The sequence below is a fragment of the Camelus dromedarius genome, chromosome 6 (assembly GCF_036321535.1).
Source record: "Camelus dromedarius isolate mCamDro1 chromosome 6, mCamDro1.pat, whole genome shotgun sequence".
Taxonomy (NCBI): domain Eukaryota; kingdom Metazoa; phylum Chordata; class Mammalia; order Artiodactyla; family Camelidae; genus Camelus; species Camelus dromedarius.
The window spans coordinates 82,215,063-82,236,398 of NC_087441.1; the positions used below are offsets into that span (position 1 = coordinate 82,215,063).

Below are 21,336 nucleotides of genomic sequence, written 5' to 3' on the forward strand. Positions count from 1 at the left end.
GATTCTCAAGGTTCTGCCCAGGGTGACATCCAGACAGGATAGCGTCCTGGGCCAATTAAATGCTGTGTGGCTTGGGCGCACGGACAGGTGCATGAGCTGGTTCCGGAGCCGGGCACCTCCCCACCTCTGCTCGTCTCTCTCCCGAAGCCCCACTTCCAAGCCCCCAGGCTCCCTAATCTTCTGTCCTTCTCTTCTACTTTACTCCAAGCCCTTTTCCTCTTCCTTTATTCCCTACTTATCCCCAGCTGGAGTGATTTTTCAATCACAGTATCTGAAAAATTTTCTGCAGCTGAAAAAGAGGTCTCCAGAGGTCAATGCCCATATGCTGGTTCTTGAAGAGAGCCCCAGGTTAGGGAGACCCTCACCAACACTCACAGGGCATCAGACTTGTTGCAGGGTCGACCACCCCCAACAAGAGTTTGCTGTGACCCCAAGGCACGCACAGCATTGCTGCTCACAAAAATGTAGTTGGCTCATTTATCCATTATTGAGAAAAAAATTAAAAATTGTTCATGTTCCTTACTAAAATTATTTATGAGGTGGAAAAATGAATTGTAATAGAAAAGAGAAAATTTGACTTAATGTTAGATGTTTTCCTTTGGCTTTAAACCTGTGCCCTGTTTTCTAGGCTTAGACATGCTATCTCTGCACCTTTTGTAAAAGAAAGTTGCCTTTAGCCTGAAATATCCAGGAGGACCTATTCTGCGGGCTCTGATCTTTAAGGATGTTAGCTCTTCTACACTTATGTAGAGATGGCAATTTGCAAAATAGAGAATAACCTGTTTTTTTTTTTTTTGGAGGTTTTAAAGGGTCACCGTGATTTGACCCACATGGACAGCTGCAAGAACAAAGGATTCCAAGGAAATCAATTCGTACAGCAAGAAGTTTGCAACAACCAACCACATCCCCACCCCTGTTTAGTAAAAAAGGAGACTGAATTCTGACTTGGGGAAGAGGGTTCTCCAGGATATCAGTATGCCATCTTCTGGGTCTGCCAGCTTTTCAAATAAAGTCACTATTCCTTGCTCTAACACCTCATCTCCCGATTTACTGGCCTGTCATTCAGGAGGCAGAACTAGCTTTGACGTGGTAACTAAATGACTTCATTGGAGGTAGTATGTCTCCACTGTTTCCCCATTTCCAATATGTCACAACCTATAAATTTTATATGCTGTTTAGCAACACAACCAAAAAACCTAACATAGGGAATTGATTCCATGGAAATAAAATTATTTCTACTCCTTCAAATCTTTTTTCTTTTCTATTTTATTTTGTTTTGCTTATTGAAAAGAAAATAAAAGTCAAATCTATTTATTTCATGTATTTTTGTTATAGCTGCATATTTTAAATACTAAAAAGATATTTAAATTGCAATAAAAAATTGTTCATATATTAGTGTAAAGATATATAAACAATCAATGTGGATTAGGAAAGGTATGGATATTTACTAAAAATCCACTGCACATCCAGTCTTTTACAATCATATCCTGGAATATAAACTCTATGATCCAGGGGTCCACCACCCACATTCTCACTGCCGAGTTCCTTAGTAATCAACTACCAAAGCACCAACATAGAACCACGTGATCAGTACTTGAGGTATAAATGAGGGAATTAGCTCATTCAATTGTAAAAAAAAAAAAAACCTTAAAATATTTACTGAACTTACTTACAGACAAAGAAAATTGGACACAAAGAAGTACAGTTTCTTCCCCAAGGTCACAAAGCTAATAACTGGTAAACGCAAGATTTGAACTCATCTGCCTGATTCTAAAAACCAGGTGGAAATCCCATTTGACTGTGGAGGGTCCAGCAGCACAGCCTATCACCATATCTTTGTTCAGATCTAGCCTTAGACAGCCTGAGACAGCACCCCATTCCTTTGGAACTCGAGGGCAAGTGATATCAATAAGGATTTTGTATTCAGTAGTTTCTTAGGCCTCATTTATATAAAGTGTCAGCAGGTCAGCAGAAAAACTCTGGGAAATATGAGTGGATCCAGAGCTTTTTGCTGATTAGAAACTCAGTCTACCAGGACATAGTGGCCTTCCCATGAGAGGCCACATGGACATAAACTAAAGGCAGGTGAGCAATGAAAACTAGCAAGACCCTGGAACTAAAGCAAGAAGGACCCCTGCCATCCCCTGCCCAGTTGCCTCTTCGCCCGCATGGACACGATGGCAGAAGACCCAGGTTCTTGTCCAAGTTACAACATCATGGATTCTCAACCATAAAAATTTACGGCTCTATGATCTTAAGTACTTTCCAACTCAAATATGATTAAACAAATATCTCAGCAGAATGTCTATATCTCCACTTCCTCTCTTCTATTAGGAGAATATTTCTATGGCAACAAAGCAGAAATCCAATTAAAAACACCATGCAAGAAGCCGGGAGAAATTCTGCATAAGAGACTTTGTTCTCACGCTCAGTGAATGGAAACACAGAAAAAGTGTTCCTTATCCCTCAGCAAGTGGGAGGTAGCCTGATTGTGTGTGTGTGTGCGTGTGTGTGTGCATGTGTGTGTAAATGAAATACAATGAATTCTGGGATATTTACAGATTTTTTTTATCTTACAGTCATTTCATGAGGATGAGACAACCTTTAAAGTAATTTGAATCTAGTGTTCTGAGAGAGTCTCAGGCTCTTATGGTGAAAGAGGGGAAAGGGGAAAGGAAAGGAGGAAAGAAGTAAATGAAGCAAAGGAGTACGAATACTGCTAGGGAAAGGCAAGATATTAATTTTTTTCCTAATTACATCATACACAAATTATGGACTGGCTTTCCCCCAAGTCTTGTCAAGCACTGAGTTGCAGAAGAAAGGTGACAGCCCATTTCTTACTGAGCTTGTGATTGTACGTGGAATCTCATAGACACAAATCATTTACGCTGATCAAACACTCTAGCAGCAGGCCGTAATTCTCCTGTTTTGAGAGACAAGAAAACAGGAGTTCAAAGCGGATATATAACTTGACAAAAGTCAGAGGACCAGTAAACAAGAGAGGATGAATTCAAACTCAGATCTGAATGCAGAGTCTGCTCTTCCCACTCCCAGGACTGGAAAATCCTTAACACACAGGCTGCCTAGCTCCCCTGCAGTGTTCCTGGCCCCAAGCATTTCCCATGTTAATGGTCGCCAGTTCTCACAGTCACAGCGCTCTGTGCAGCCAATGGCCTCCATCGGACCTTGATCATCTACCTGTCACGCCCAACAGGCTTCTCCACAAAGGCAGGAAAGCTGGCTTTCCAGTGCATACAAAGCCATCCCTGGTCTAACATGGGCTCTTCTGCGGCTTCTCCAGCCTAAAGGCAGCCATGAAACTGCTCACAGTTTGTACATAAGCCACACTACCTCTCTCCATCTGTCTCCCCAAATATACTACTTAGCTAAGACCATTTTGATAATCTTGGAAACAAATTTTTAAAAACAGAAAACAAAGGATTCTGGAACAAGTACTTAATACTTACAATTTTAAATGACAATTTACAAAGTGAGTATTTACAAACCGATTCTGCCTTCCTAGGTGTCAGTTTTAACAGTTACAAAATATAATAGCAAAAAATTCTCACTTACAGAATTAACAAAGACATCAACAGTAATCTGGAATAAACTCAAAATTAAAGCCCATGTTCTACATGGAGAAAACTACTGGACTCTACTGAGGAGTAAAGTAAGAGGTGTGAATGTAGAGACATCAACATATTGCATGGAGGAAAGCAGTTTTGTAAAGATGTACGTTCTCCTAAAGATAATTCAAAACTTACTAAAAAATCCCATGAAAACCCTTATCTGTGTTTTTTAACTTGAACAAAGTATTTTAGAATTCTTCAGGAATAATAAATTCATACTAGCCAAGAAAATTTGTGATGGAAGAAAAGAATCAAAAAAAATCACACTTTCAGTTATTAAATAAATTTTTACAATATGTAAGATATAGCGCTGGAGTAAGAAAGTAAAATTGACAGAAATAAACCATGAGCTCAAAAAGAGACTCTAGTGTACATAAGTATATTGTACAGTTGGGATTTCAAATCAAAGAGCAAAGTATGAATTCAATAATTTTCCTGGGACAATAAGAGAATCACCTGGAAAGAACAAATTCTATTCCTGTGCTAATGACCACAAGAAAAATTACAGATAGTGATGTAAATATTAAAATACTAATAACAACAAATGCAACTCTTTGCTCATATTAATTCAACTTCTCCTCACTATAACAAGTACTATTATCATCTCCATCTTAGAGATTAAAAAAACTTACAGAAGAGATTTATATCATTATAAGAAAGTGTTTCTAAGAATAACACCAAAGATAAAACCCAAAAGGAAGACATTTACAATCTTAAAAATATTTTGGGCCACAAAGAAAATAAAAAAAACTACTGAACAAAATGAAAGGCAAGAAATGACAAGAAAAAGCTCTGTGATACATGTTGATGAAGACAAGGGGTTAATGTTCATAACATACAAAGAGCTGTCACAAAGCAACAAGAAGCTCCCTCACTTAAATGTGTGCAAAGGACAAAAGGGATCATTCACTTTTCAAAAGTCAGATGACTAATGAGTGAAAAATGCTCAATACCTCACTGGTCATCAAATACAAACTAAAACAATGAAAAAGCACTTTTGTTCATCATATTGGCAAATATTTATAAACGATAATCTAGCTAGTGTCCATCTGTGAGAGAACAAACTGTGAGTGACATTTTGGAGGACGACATGTCAATGGACATGTAAACTCTGAAAAACGTGTGTACACAGACTCAACTCAACTTCTAGGAATCATTTCATTTAGAAAAAAATCAGTTCAAAAGATGTACTCATCAGAGCATTTACACAGCACTGTTTACAATGGTGGGATGAAAAGCTGAAGTGAAATCATATCCAGCGATAGAGAATTGGTTACATAAGTTATTCTACAGCTTTTCATTCCCCACTGGAGGAGCAATTTCTAGAGTCACTTGAAAGGAGCCTGTGATGAATGTAAATGTCACACCCAGGGACTAAATTTCCAGAAGCCTTAACTAAAGGAATACTCATACAAGATCACAGGTATGTTTGTACAAGAGGGATGCCAGTCAAACATCCTTTCTGAAAGTGGAAAATGGAGAAAACTTAAGGGTCCAACATCAAGAAAATGATGCGGTAAATCACGGCAAGATGTGGGCTCTGAAGGGGCCGGCGATTAGGCATTGTCCAGGGCCTTGTTCACATCACTCTCCCACCAAAGGTGTCCTTCCACAAGAGACCACACCTGCACATCAGGAGACCCCGCCTCTCTATCTGAAAGGACCTGGTGAGTCTGGAGTGGGAGGACGTCTATGATATACCCGTGAGTGAATAAAGCGAGCTGCAGAACACATATAGTATGGTCTTATTTTTCAATAAAGCATATATACACACACATATACATAGATTTCTCATATAAGTGTATGTATGTAGGTATGTATGTATTTATGGGTATATATATATGTCATAGGCATAAAGGTCATGAAATATATACACCACATTGTCAACAGCTTTTACACTCAGGAAATAAGGGGAAGGGATTTAGGGGCCTTTCGGTACCACCACAGTTCTCTTTTCAGTATTTCAGTTAAGTATACTTGAATTTAAAAGTTTATTTAAGTCCGAAGTAAAATGGACGATGCCTCCACAAGACATAATGCTATACTGGTCATTAAAAATCATGCCAGCGGAGATAGAATATTGCAGAAAAACATGTAATAAGCCGAATGGAAAATGGAGGTCTCCACACAATAAACAGGCACAGAGTGACCGCTGCTTTTTATGACAGAGGTGATACACACTGACGAAAAGGACAGAAAATAGATGTTAAAGTGTTAATTACTGTCTCTGAGTAGTTGGACAAGGATACCCTCTTTTGCCCCTTTTTTCAGACTTATTATATTAAATACACATTACTTTTCATCTGAAAAAAGCATTTTTAGATGTCTAGTACCATGCATTGGAGAAAATACATGAGTACTTACAGAAACAAATAACTAGGAGACACCGCAGCAGCTTCAAACAATGTAGAATGGGCGATCCTGAATAACAATGCGCAGTTACATAAGGACCCACAAAGTGAGAGCACCTGCTGTAACAGGGCATGGCCCCCTTCTATTTGTCAGTTGTGTCTTCAGGGCTGAGGCAGATCTGAGCACGGCCAGTGTCAGTGCTGGTGTCTGGATGGATGCCACTGGAGGTGAAGGCACCTGCAAGCCGAGAGGAAGAACAGAAATCATCCTCTGCTTTTTCTGTCTTGTTTCTTTGTTACTGTAAAAGAGAGGCATAAATAAGATAAACTAAATCTTCCCTGCTGAAATTTAAGTAATGAAACCGTTTTTAAAGTCTTCACAGCTTATATTCTGCCTATAACTGTCTTTACAACAAAGCATCATATTTATTAAATGTTAATTAACTCAATTAACTCCCTGTTGAAACCTATTAAAGAACATGAAATGCACTACGTGAAAGCACCACGCCTGCAGTGACTACCTCAGCTGTCTTGACGGCAGTGAAGTCAGCCCCCACCATCCCGTGGCCCTGAGCTCCTGATGCTGCAAAGAGAGCACGCTGCCTCCTCAGATGGAGAGGAACTGTGAAAGCATTTTCTGAAGTCAACAGAACTGACAAAACATAACTGACAAATCCCAGGCTTCTTGGAGGATGTCATTTTCTGTTTCTGGCCAACACCCGTCAATGAGCAGAACCACCCCATTCCGAGCCATGAGACTCACGTGGGAAGCAGTTTTGGAGAAATTTCCAGGTATAGAATGTAACCAACTATACATAGAACTCTGACAAAGGAAAAGATGAAATGCTGTGATTTTGGAAGACACTCAAAATATTCTCCTAAGCCTTAGTAGCTGGAAAGGCTGGGCTTCTCCTCATCCACTTATTTATTTCACATCCAGTGAGAATCTCCCACAAACCCTGTTTCCCTGTGTCTGCTGGGAGCCTCAGGCACACTGTTGCTGTCGATCTTATAAGTCACAGCAATCTTATAAGTCTTATATTTCTCACGCCTGCAACCCTCACACAAGCTCGCCTCCTAGCCTCACTGTCTGAACTTGGCCCCATTTTCTCACCTGTTTTTTGGTATCTGTTCTTCTGTAAGCTGCCTGAAATGCTTTTCGGAACAAGTCAGAAGAATGAGTGGGTAGAGAACTGGACAGATGGACAGGTGAGAGGTGGGCAGACAGACAGAGAGACTCCAAGAAAAGGGGAACAAAGAAAATTTCCTATGCAGAACCCTCTTCTAGTCAGGGAAGAAAACCACCACGGAGACGTGTGAAGAGGCAGGTGGCTTAGGGCTGTTTCCCTGGATTCCATGAAAAGCCACAACAAGAGATGAGAGGGTAGAACTATAAATAATAAAAGAAAAAAAGCATGCATGCTTGAAAAATATATCTACAATATGTACTTTCTAAAGAATAGATTCAAATCAGCAAGGCCCAATAACACAATTTTTGGGTATTTAGAGAAGTGAGAATCCCACATCCAAACCAGAAGACATCCCTTTGGCACACTGAGAGTCTACACGGGGTGGTCATAAAGCTGTCTCCGCAAATCCATTCTATCCTGCACTTACGAGGAATGAACAGCTGTGCTCGGGCTTCCCACGTGCGTCATTTACACCCCACAGCACCTCTAAGGGGGAGGGATGCCTAGCGAGACCCGTCTCTGCAGGACAGGAAACAAGTATGGGAGAGGCTAAGCCGACCTACCAGTTCTCCATCTCACAGGACTGGTCACTCCAGAGCAGGACTCGATCTCAGACCCATGTTTGTAACCACAGTACTACCGTGCTTTATGTGCTTTTTGTGTGTATAACACATTTGTTTCTGGCATGAAAGGATATTTAATAAATTTTCGGTTGTCTTGTCTATCTCATTAGCTCACAATCAATCTTTATACAGTTGAACTGTACTATTTCAAAAAGAGTACAACGGAAAGAGCAGGGGTCAGAATAAGAGGGGTTGCATTCTTTATCTGGTACCTCATCTCATCCAAGTCCCCAACCAGGGAGAAGGAGCAAATGTTTTCATCTTTTAAAGAGAGGTCTCCAGTGATGGTGACTTACTCAACTCCAAAACCAAGGCTGGGGGTAGGGCACAGGCAGCAACCAGAGCAGTATCACCTGTAGGAAGGAGAAAAGAGCTCACGGGAGGGCTCAGGGGCTCAGCCTGATTTAATTTCAATTGATAAAAGAATACCACAGTTTGAAAATACTACCATGCCATGGATTTGCGCTTTCTTGACATCTAGCAAGTTTCCACAGCCCACATGTAACATTATCATGTACCAGTGAAAGGAAGAGTGTACAGAAAGGGAAAATCAATGCCACAGGCAGGCTGAAAACCAGACTAGATGAAAGGAAGACAAAGGGCATAGTTAAGAGGAGGGGAAAGGCTGGGAAAAAGACATCATCAGAAGGACTCTCAAGCATCATCCAACAATCATATAATCATTCATTCAACAGAGGGTTACTGAGGTCCTATTTTGTGCAAGATTTTTCACAGGGCAAAGAAAGAGCGCAGCCTACATGGTGGCAGCAATTGGCAGGGCTCAAATACACTTCTGATCCCGGTAACTTGCACACTTTTACTCAGTATAAAGGCAAAGAAAAAAAGTAAAATAATACTCTATAAACAAAATGCATTGCTGAAAAAAATTAAAGAAGTCCTAAATACCTGGACAGACACACCACGCACATTCCTGGATCAGAAGACAGTGTTCTTGGAGTGGCAGTGTTCCCCAGAGCGATCCATACATACAACGTGGTTTCGATTACAATCCCAGCAGGCTCCTCTGCAAAAACTGACTAGCTGCTACTACAATTCATATGGGAATTCGAGGGTCTCAGTAACCAAAACGTACTTGTAAAAGAAAAACAACATGAGAGGACTTGTAATTCTCAATTTCAAACCTTACAACTGTATCTCCAAGTGATATTTGAGGCCATTTTTAAGTTATTATTGTGTTTATCCTTATTTTCCAAATTCTCTAAAATGAATATATCTTTTACAATAAGAAAAATAAAAAGTAAGGTATCTTTTAAAACATGCACACCGATTCATTCATTGGGAAAAAAATATTTTAATTATAAAGAGGTAAACAAATATCTAGTGAAAAAGGACTACTTAAAAACAAGAGTGCATTTTCATTTTTCATAAATTGAAATCTGAAAGCACAAACACATCAAGATTCTAAGGAGACCGATGCAACATATTAATATTTATTTCCAAAATTCTAATTTAACAATGAAAACTCAAGAAAGGTAAAATCATGTTTGACAGCCAACTGCAAACACATGGAGAGCAAAGTCCTAGAAATCACAGTTCCTTTAACTCTGCTACTACCTCAGTAGGAGAGGAAATTCCTCACTGAGAGGACAGTGGAATCCCATGCATAAGACAGGATACGCAGTACAAACTGCACTAGAATCAGGGGTGATTTTCTTAGACGAACTCTAAGGCTACAACATTGCTGAAAAACTATAAAAACATTGACAGGCATATTAAAACACAGTCATATATATTATACAGAAACATATGAAGTCTGCTCCCATGTTGCATAGAAATACAAACATATTTGTTCATTTATGGGCACTGATTACTTTTTCCCAGGTAGAATATTTCAACTAAAACAAATAATCAATAATACAATCCTCTTGTCAAATCTAGTTGATAAGTTACTCTGCTATGTAACCATAATGTGTCTAAGATAGTTCTAAAATTAGTGAAAAAATCTTTTTATGGTTCCCTGAACTCTTCTCAAAATTCCAAGCTAAATTTTAAAATAGATCAGAGCAGTATTTCTATATGATCTTTTCCCTCGTGAAATGAACACAGTCTGTTGTCAAAATTCTGTCCTTAAAATGGTTCACGAGCACTGTATCCTAAAAAAAACTGCTGGACAGCAAGGCACTATCCAGACAATGTGACCAAACCAATGAAACACAAGGAAGACAGTGACCCTATTCTGGAGGGCTTATATATGTGTCAACACAGGGGTTTTTATTTGATTGGTTTGATTTGTTAGAAAAATAAAATCACTCAAGTACTTTCTTCTTTGAGCATTCTGTATGTCATGACTGTGTTTTTAGTGTCATGAGCAGGAAAGACTTAAGCATGACTTGATTAGGTCAACTAGCAACAATCATCACTGGAAAGTGAGTAATAAAGAAGTTAACTGATAGCAATGCTTCTGCCTACATGAGACCTAAAATAAACCTACACTGACCTCTGCAAGGAAAATGAGGAGATGAGGTCCCCAAAGAGAAAACAAACTAACAAGAAATCAAAAACAGAAACACTTTTTCATTAACGATTCCAGGAAGGAGTGGAGCATGTTGATGAAAAGCACAGATGTTGGGGACAAACATGAGGGTCTGAACTCCCACAGCACTGGGTAGCTGTGACACTGATATGACAGTGAAATTTTCTGCATCTCAGTCTCCTGTCCATAGACTGGGGACAACAACAGCACCCGTCTCCTAGAACAGTCCTAAATTAAGTTATTTTATATATAAAAGTTTAAATAAAATACCTCAGATTTTAAATATTACCCAAAAGCACAAGGAACAAAGAAAACAGAGATAAATTGGAGTTCATCAAAAGTGAAAACTTTGCTTCAAATGACACAATCCAGAAAGTGATAAAACAACACACAGGAGAAAATTTTTTCAAATCATTTATCTGATTAGGAATTTGTATCTCCAAAAAAAAAAAAATCTCCTACAACTAAAGAATACAAAGGCAACTCAATTAAAAATTGAATAATGGATCTGAAAAGGTATTTTTCAAGGAAAATATACAAATGGCCAATAAGCACAAAGAAACGATGTTCAATATCATTAGCTATAATTGAAAGCAAGTCAAAACCACTAGGAGAAACTGCTTCACACTCACTACAGTAGTATATACTCAAAAAGAGAATAACAAACAGTAATGAGGCCACAGAGGAAGCGGAGATCCCAGCCCTTGCTGGTGAGGACTTAACACAGCGAGGCCACTTTGGAAAACAGCCTGGAAGGTCCTCAGAGAGTTAAACATTTGGTTTATGAATGACCCAGCCTTTCTGCTCTCTGGGCATACACGTAAGAGAACTGAAAACAAGTGTCCACATAAAAACTCCTACAGGAATGTTCACGGCGCCATTATTCATCACAGACAAAAAGCAGAAACAAACAAAATGCCTATCACCTGATGAATGGGTAAACAGTGGGGCCCAGTCATACAGTGGAATATTATTCAGCAATTGCAAAGCATAGAGTACTGACCCAGGCCACAAGTTTGACAAACATTGAAAACATTACTCATTGTGAAAGAAGTCAGTCATAATAGACGGTTTCATTTACTTGAAATGACTCGATTTACATGAAAATATCCAGCACAAGCAAATCCTCATAGAGAGAACAGTGGCTCCTTGGGGCTGGGGGAGGATGGGGAAGATGTGAATAACTGCTTATGTATACGGGGCTTCCTGTTGGGGGATGAAAATGTTCTAAGATTGACTGGAATGCACAATTCTGGGCATAGAGTAAAAACCGCTGTACATTTTAATGAGTGAATTGTATTAAAACTGTTAAGAACAAAAGCACCTAGGGCCAGTACCTTCCCATAGTAAACGCAAATTGCTAATTTTATTACAGGAAGAAGAAACTGCCCTCAGCATGAAAGCAGGAGATCTTCAAATGTGGGTAAACAGAAATTGGACAAGAGCATTTCACTTGAAACACTTGCTGAGTTTACACGAAATATTCAGAAATAGGAAAATCAGTTTGACATCACAAGGAAGCATTCTGCTTCAAATGAAGATCAAGGATTCGGCAAGCCCAGCTGCTAAAAATGACCAGAGAAGAATCCTGGTTCTTAAAACAAGCACCAGAGCCAACAAGGAAATGGTGGTGAGGAAAGCAGGAGGCCGAAAATCTGGAACAGTTAGCTACAAATAATTTCTCCACTGAAAATTCAAATATAAAATGAAAGCGACGCAATGCTGTGTTGACCTCACGTGAATGGGCTTCCTACGGTGCTCGACAGTTCTGTAACCCCGAATGAGAGACTCAGGAGAATCAGCATGGTTCCTGGGAGCCCCAAGTGACTGCCCACCAGCACGCAGACCACCATCACATCTGCCAGGTTTCAATTGCAGACAAGAGACCAAGTACTGAAAGGCACAGGAAATGTTGACCGGGGAAGAAAAGGCTGCAGTCAGTCCTGGGACAGAGGCCCTGTGAGCAGAGGCCAGAAGGCTGCAGGTGAACTGGAGTTGCCCTGGGGCAGGAAGGGACCACAAGGAAGCAGATCTCAATTCTCTACTCTCTCTCCCTCGGGTAGGAGAGATAAACCTGCATCTTTCTCACCTGGAACTGTGGGTTCTGGCTGGCAGAAATCTTACAGACACGGAATGATTATTGAAGACTGGAAAAAGTCCAGCAATCGATAGGGAGTACGGAGCCAACTCCACGAGCCTATCAAATGCTCCCATATTTATTGTGTATAATCAAAGGAAATAGTCATTAACAGTTGTGTGATAGTAAGCAGAAACTTGGGAAAAGTGGATGAGACAGAGATTACAGAATCCACCATGAGTACAAAGTCTTAGTGTATCTTTAGGGAAGTCATGGGGTGAGGGGAACAAAATACATTCTTTAGATATGTGAATTTCAAAACAGACCACCAAACATGCCAGTTCCTTGTTTTGTGGATAACAGACTATCTAACAGCACACAAGCCCAGCTTTTATAGCTGAGGTCCTGGGTCCTTGCTTTGCAATGAGCAGAGTGCTATCTAAAACCTCAACTACGCAAGCAAAGCATTGTCTCTGCTTTTTAAGGCAAGGAGACAGGAGTGAGGATGCACAGGCGCTTGCTTGCAAAGCAGTTACTAAGCATAGTTTTTCTTCTTAAAGTTGACAGGCGGCCTGGGTCTGCTACAATTTGTTAACCCAATCAAGGGCTCCCACATTGAACCATTATGGAGAATATCCTGGGATGACAAATCCTGGTTTTGGGTCTTTTCCTGCCAGCTTCAGCCACTCTAGAAGGGTCTATGCACATCCCTGAATAACGATCCCACAGAACCATCCACACTCATAACTCCTGGTGCTTGAAACTTAATTTTAGCTCTACACAACTTAACTTAGAAAAGTTTCAAAAATAAAAGATATTATATACTTTTTATAGCTCATCATAGGATTGATTTTTCTGATTGCTCTAAGCTGCTTCTACTTGGTAAAGCACCTAAATCTGCCGGTGAATTCAATACTTTCCATTGGGCATAACTAGCCAGTTTGAGCTCGTTAACTTCAATTGGTCAAATATCGATACACTTAATTGATTTTATTGTTCATCAGTTTCAGCCGGGAGGAGAGGGAGTGTCACTCTGTTCCTCAGCCCACCCTCAACTGTTTTCTCATCAGCAACTCAGGCCTCCTGAAAACAAACAAAAAAAAAAGCATTTGTTTCCCTTCTTCTACACATTCCACAAACCAAACAGGAAACATCAGCCTGAAGAAAGAATTCAACACAAATGTTAAAACAAAAATCTATAAACCTGAAGTATCTCCATCTCCGAATCATGATACACAATGACATGAGAGTAAGTATGTCAGGCACAAAGCATGCGTCAGCCTAACCACCTGATTTATATTCTTCAAAGGAAGGAAGGTTTTCGTATTTTTTATTATCACTCTTTCTCATTGCTTTTGATTAAGCCAAAAAATAGTTTATGAAATTATTTAGCACTGCAATAACAGATTTTTGTTGTATCAATTACAGAAGGCATTCAGAGGGGTTAGGAAAACCCACCTCTGTAAAATATTCAAAATATCTTCCCCTGTTAAGAACACGTATACAAAATGCAACAGGGAATTCAAATTCTTGTGGAGAGGAGCAAAAGCCACAGAAAAAAAAACAAAGTAATACTATGAGTCAATTCAAAATTCACTGGACAAACATGCTCAATGCATTCAATGAATTTTAAAGGCACACGGCAAGCCATTCACTTAATGATATGCAGGCTAGAGGAAGAATTTCCCTCTTTAACACACAGCAGAAATCAATAGGGTGCTCCACCAAACAACGACCAAAGAACAATCAAGTTTTTAACAGTTCTGATAAATCAGCGTGTTCTAAAGATGAAAATCCAAAAATTTTAAACATTCATTCACACCACAATGAAACAAGCACTTAAAAAAACCAAAAAACCCCAAAGAAACTAAGCACATAGATCATGTACATAGATCAATGAGAATTTCTTTTGCAGCTGGAAGAAAGAACAGGCTATAGCCTTTTCCTTGAAAAATAAAACTACTTATAAGATAAATGTTAAAACACATTTCATCATTCATGTTGCCTTGAAAAATCTGAGGCACTTATATCTGATTAGAAAAGCAATTCTGAGTAATAGTAAGTTACAATTCAGTGCCAGTTTGCTTTAGAATAAAAGAGAAAAGAAAAGCTACTCTTCCTCAAATCCTGCACAAAGTGTGAAGTGCCTCCCTGCCTCTTTCTCCTCCCGTTTTCTCAGCTCATGCTCCCCAACCCTTCTGAAACAAGTATGAGAACCTCTTATTCCCAATATGCCAAATGACAAAAGAACATCAATTTATTTGTGTAAATATATGCCTACACCTTGAACTGGAGGAGAAAGGTATCAGAAGTCTATATGGAACTTATTTCTACCTTCCTGAAATCACACACACAATCGTTCACAGAGACACAAACATATTCCCCCTGGATTACTGGGCACTTCACAAGCTTAGGACTTCCAACTTCTAGAAGATAAATTTGTAATTAGTTTAAAATACAAAACTGTCAGCTTTTGAAAGCCTTGATCATCTGCTAAACCATCCAATTATCAAAGAGACCCAATTAGCCTTCTCTGTAGAATGTAATTTCCCATGATGACAAAACAGACCCTAAGAAGTACTGGATCCAAGTCTCGTGTTTATCACTAGCTATGATCGTTTTTAAGCACATTAACAGATTCAGAAAGGTTTGTCCCAACAACATTTATTCTTCTTGATATAGTATACGTGTTCAAATGCCTATACAGAAACTATGTCCCATGATGGTGTTTAAGAGCTCTTTTGTGTATTACAATATTTATTTTTAAGTGCAGACAAGGAGGGTGGGTGTTACTCAGTTGTAGGCCACCTGCTTAGCATGCAAAATATCCTGGCTTCAGTCCCCAGTACCTCCAAAAAAAAAATAAAAATAAGTGCATATTTAAAAATGAGTAAAGATATAAAAAAATGCAGACTAAAAACCACTGCAATCTAGGAGCCACAATTGGAATAAAAAAACAAGTGTTTCTATCAAATATTGACTATATGCCAATCACAGAGACAACCACAAATCACACCTGATAACCATCACGTGTGATTCTCATCAACACTACTAAGTAGACATGGATGAGAAACCCGGCACTGCGGATGAGGAGACGGGGCTCGGAGGAGCCGGGGACGCTGACCGTCCTGCTCCCCGTGACACCGCGTCTGCCCAGGGCAACCGCTGATGGAGCTGCACTGAGGGGACACCCAGCTGTATGGAACGTTGGGGCACTGGGGAGTCCCAGAAAACACAAAAATTGTTCAGTGAAAAACCAGCTCAAATATATTACACTGTGCCACATCCTTTAAACAGGGAACATGACTGAGAATTTTTGATGCCTCTGTGTCCTTTCTGCCATCATTAATATTTGCCCTCTCAGCACTACCAGTGATGAACTGGACCCCATATGAAGTGCACTCAGATGGAAGATCATTTGAAGCTGTTTTATGAAGTTTGTAGGACTCTGTCTATGCCTCACACAGGCGGTCATCCATCACTTTTCCCCGGTGTGGATGTACCACATGAAATCGCTCCTTTCTGCTTTTTAAAGTCCCTTCATCTACTCCAGACTTTTCAACAGCAAAGAATCAGCTCAACCACAGACAGTGGACAGCTTCTCACCAAAGGGATTTGAACAGCCCATCGGATTACCTGGAAGCCCTTTTCTTCTATTAAACCCACTTTGAGGTAGTTCATCATTTTCTGATTGGTGGACTTGGCCTCTGACTGGCCTTCTCAGAAAGCTTCCAGCCTCACATCCGGGGATGTGATAGGACCCTGATATTGGGTAAAAAAGTGCTGAAGGCGGACATCATCCAGTCAGGTCTGCACGGGTAGAAGTGCCACAACGTGCTCAAAAATTATGCAGTCAGCACCCCTGGGCTCCCATGGACTGATTTCACATTAACCAAACGCATGAGACACTGATGCAAGAAAACCAGAAACTTAACTTATTAATGTAACAGAAGACGTGAAACTATGAACCAGACTGAAATATCAGAGTTCAACCATGAGTACATTTTCTCCTCAATGTACCAATCACGGGCAGGCAGTCACATGGCAAGCATGGACAGAAGTAGAGCAGGAAGGGTTTTTAGATTAACTCAATGGACTAAATTTCTGTTATACCAACAGATCTACTGCCTGGAAAATAACGCTAATCACGGTGCACTCTTCATGGACAGTGGCCGAGACACGACTGTGAGCAACTGTGTGACTCTCCTTTCCCTGTCCTTTCTGGGCTAACGGATGCACAGACGTACAGTGATCAAGGCATGCAGATAGATCTAAACACCCAAAGCCTGTCTCTGTGAGCCTCAAAACCAGACAGCCAGGGTTTAAATACAAGCTCTGCCACTTACTAGCTCTGTGACCTTGGCCAACATACCCTCTGTGTGCCTCAATTTCCACACTGTAAAGCTGGGATAAAAATCAAACCTTCCTTACTCGCTTGTTGAGAAGATTGAAGGATACACTTCTGTAAAACGCTCAGAAAAGAATGTAGCACTTTTATGGTGCTCAACAAATGTCAACTTAATATTACAGTGGTTTACAAGTCTCCCTTCTAATCATCTTCTGTGTTTCCTGGCACGTCAAATTTTCAAAGAAAATCCTTATTTCTCCTTTTATAAACTCTTGGGGTGCACCCTTCTGTTGATCCCACCACGTCTTTAAACTGAGGGAGGGGATGCCTCCTCCCCACTCCTCTGGGCCATGGAGAGTGCTTCCCCCTTCACACCCCTGACACCTTGCCCACAGCTAGCCCTCCTCACACTAACAGAGTGAGGTGTGATTCCAGGGAGATAAGCAGGGCATGTGAAACCCTTCCTTTCCCTCCAGGTTTGGCCACCCTTGGGAAGCACCCGGGATGCTCAGCTCCATGGCAGGACATCCCTGTGCATGATGGGGCAGATCCTCTCAAGGGAAGGCTCGCTGTGGCACAGAGATACCTGGGACAGGGTAAGTCTCTACTTCTGGGACACAGTATCACGACACTCATTTACCCACAGCCCTGAAGTTCATGGAGAACGTGGCTTCATCAGTAACAAAGAAGACATTTAACGCCTGCCTACTCTTTTGTGTCATCTCTCAGTTGGCTGCTGGAGACAACATGTGTATAAGTATTGGATCCCCTTAAGCCCCAACATATATGAAGTAACAAAAAATTCTGTGGCTTAACATTGTTTCAGGGCCACTGTGTAACAGTTCTGACTCTGCTGATGCTAAATTATGGGTATAGGATCTATGGAACCTCCTCAAATATCTTTCATCATAAAACCAGCTTTTCTTATTTTCGTGCTTCTTAGTAGTTGCCAAAGACAGTCAAATGATGGCTTCACACAAAACAGCAGCAAAAGTTTAAGAGCCCTCTTGACATACCCACTGTGGTAAACAATTTACATAACTTCTAATTCTCAGAATTCTACAATGCAGATACGAGGGTCCCCATCTCACAGACGAGGGGAAGACTCAGAACGAACTGACTCAGGCTCAAGTGGCTCAGTGGCAGCACGTGCAGACAAACCCAAGTCAAAACACTACACCCCTTCTTATATGTACCAAATCATCTCCCACCAATAAGCACACAGCAGCGGGGTCAATACTCAGGGAACTCAATACACTTTTCACCTTTAAGGTGTTCCAGAGGGCGCTTAGAGATGTTTTATAAAATTCACGCTCACTGGTTTCTAACACTGGAAGAAAAGTCCGATTTTGCCATTGTTTGCACAGCAAGTCTGAAAAGTTCACAGCGAGATGACAGAATAAAACTAAGATATAAGCAGAATAATTTTTCCAGGCAGACAGACACAATGGACATTGTGGTATTCTGAAGCATTAAGCAAAGTAATCAAAATAAAATCACGTTGTTTAAGCCTTCTTTTAAAAACAGGAAAATTAAGACTGTAAGAAGGTGCAACAGTGCCACCTATGGCTAAAAAGACCTTCCAGGTTGCCGGGAAACATGCAACACAAAAATTGCCTGTAGGATGAGAAACGAGAATCAGGTAACTAAAAGCTTGTGTACCACATACTGCACTTTGCTTTGGGGGAAGGGAGGGGTAGTCAGTATTTAATCTGATATTGCTAATACTCCTGAATATAAACAAAAGACACAGGCTCATGGAAACTCATCTTAGAAGAGGAAAGAATCCAGTCCAGCCACTTCATTTTACAGGAGGGGAGACTGAGACCTGGGATCTGTCCTCCTGTCAATCCGGAGCAAAGTTCCCCTAGGCCTCATGTCTTGAACTGTAGCAAAAACCAACAGATCTGTACTAGGCCTATATTCATAAAAGTCACGTCTGTATTTATCCAAAAGCAGATAATCTAAGTATCTTGCAAAATATTTCTCAAAGAGCCAGAAATCATATAAGTTTGTTGAAATACAAAAACATTTATTTACATAGTAAAACAGCATGAGCTTTATTCTCTCTATTAAAAAGTGACACGTCAAATCAATGTTTTGATATTTTAAACCTGTTAAGAGTGCAGGAAAAAAATCAAAATTTTCTTTAATCACAAAATTGAGAAGCTTACTCCCTGAAAATGATCAATGTGGATTTTTCTAAATTTAATGGATCTGTTCAGAATCAGACGAATTTAAATGTCTGAGGGGGTGGTTACACGGCAACATGAATTCTGAGATGTAACAATACATATTCTGAGTAAATAATCTTCAAGGTCGTCTGCTTAAGGCAATTTAACTAGTCCCTGTCTCATTAGAATGATACAGATTTCATTAAAACTTCATACTGCACAGAAAAATAAAAAGAATCCTTGTTACCTTAAACCATATTCATATATATCATATATAAACATATTGAATATGCATCAGAAATAAGCCACATTCTTTAGTATTCAGAGTTGATCCTTCTAAACTATCTGGCGTTGTGACAGCATATTTTTATTAAGCACACCTTGGGTGCTTTGTATACAAGGCGTCTAACTCTCACAGTCAGACAACTTAAACAATATTACTCAAATTTCACAAATGAGGAAATATACTTAAGTCATGAAAACAAATTACCTATTCATCATCAGGAAAGAAAAGAGTAAAGATTTTAGTTACAATATTCACTGACAACATTTTCTTCAATACTAAGACTACATAAAACCAATTCAGTCTTTGTAAGTATATCTGTCAATAAGGGCCACTAGAGAAAAACATGTAACATCATAAGCAATGGTTGGACTTTCAAAGCCCACTTCTCTTTTGCACAATAATTATTTTAAATGTTTTGTTTTAATGCTTACAGGGCACTAAAATAAAAAAATACTAAATTTTTAATTCATTATCTGAGAATAAATCATTTCTGAAAATGTGCAATTTTAATTTATGCCACTCTGTCTCACATTCTCACTGGTGTCTCTCCTTTCAAGGCCTCATCAGGCTGAGATCACTAAAATCGGCCATTTATGGACTTAGAGGTGTTCGGGAATGCACTCAATGGGAGGCTGATTAGAGGAGCAATTAAAAATGCATCCTGTGCAGCCAGGGTTCCAGAACAGAGGTAGCCACCACCAGCTGCGTATGATTTGGGACAAGCTGCTCCATCTGAAAATCCTCAGCTGCAAAAAAGGAGACAATGATACTTACGCTCAAACACCTGCTATGAAATAAAACATGAGGAAAGCACTTTAGCCTTAGGCAGGTGTCCACTGAGAGCGAGTTTGGTCATTATGATGATGAGGATGGCTGTTAATAAATTAAGCTAGACCAAAAAGTAGAAATCACCATAAAGGAGAAATATTTTAAGTCAATGAACATTTCCTTTTGGATGGATTGCAGAATAATCTATTGATTTTTTTAATACACCAAGTATTGTCCATTAATTATAGATTTACAGATTCACGGATAAGTCTCCAGAAAAAGAATTAGAGGCCTCTAAACTCTGAATATTAAGAAACTAATGTTTAAAAAAAACAGGGGGGAGATTATACCTCATTTGGGAGAGTATGTGCTTAGCATGCATGAGGCCCTCAGTTCAGTCCCCAGTAACTCCATTTAAAAAAATTTTTTAAGAAATGGAGAATTAAAGCAAAATGATGGAGGAATACAGAATTTTTTTAGAGACTCAACTCAGATTTAAGATGGGGAAAAAAACATCCATTTCTCAGAGGAATTCTTGAGAACTATGTAAACTGGGTCTGAGATGTCTAGTCTTTTAACATTATTCAAGAATTCATATTACCAAGTCTTAAAACTACCTGATAACCCACAGTGGTGATAGTGATCGTAACAGCTGCCAACACGGATCGAGTTCCGGCTAGGACTGCTCTGTTCTGACATCTCTGCCCCTGAGGCCTCACCAGGCTGAGAGCACTAAATTCGGTCATTCATGAGCATCACGTGTAAGTCCTACATTTGTGCTTCTCACTCCCCCCTCCCCAGCCCCTCTGAGGGAAGCATTGTTATCATGTTCTCCACCCGCAGACAAGGCTACTGAGGCACTGAGACTAAACCCGTTCCAGGTCACATCGGCATTAAAGGACGTCTGTATTTCTGCTGTTTTGCTTTTGACAAAGGAATCTGAGATATCAATTCATGAGAGACTGTTAAATAATCAAGTCTGTCTGGTCTTCACCTCAAAGAGCAGATACTATAAATTCCTGATGTAGGATGAGGCTGCCGCCACAAACTGACTCAGCTTGAAATTAATATCCAAGATGAAGCAGCGGATACACGTAAATATTCACGAGTGTCAACTCCGCTCACGGGTCTGGGCCCTTCACTGCCTGAACGGGGGTGAAGTCCCCACCCGTGTCTGGGAGGGAAGCGTGGCTCTTCCAGGTCGCACCCAGGCTTCACGGGCTCTTTCCCCCTACAGACTGTCCTCAATGATTTAAAAGCTCTCAATATTTTTACACCATGCAAAACTGAAAGACATTTCTGCAGATGGAGTAATTTCTCAGGCTTAAACCTTTTTTGCCTACACTTAGCAAAGGGGAAAAGTGAAACATGACTCTGCAAAGTGTCTGAGCCTCAC

General features: G+C 40.0%; 1 long non-coding RNA gene across 1 annotated transcript in view; it reads right to left on the minus strand.

The window, feature by feature from the left end:
• LOC135321511 (uncharacterized) overlaps positions 1–21,336 on the minus strand; it is a 210,406-nt gene that overhangs the window by 86,057 nt on the left and 103,013 nt on the right. The window lies entirely within an intron of this gene.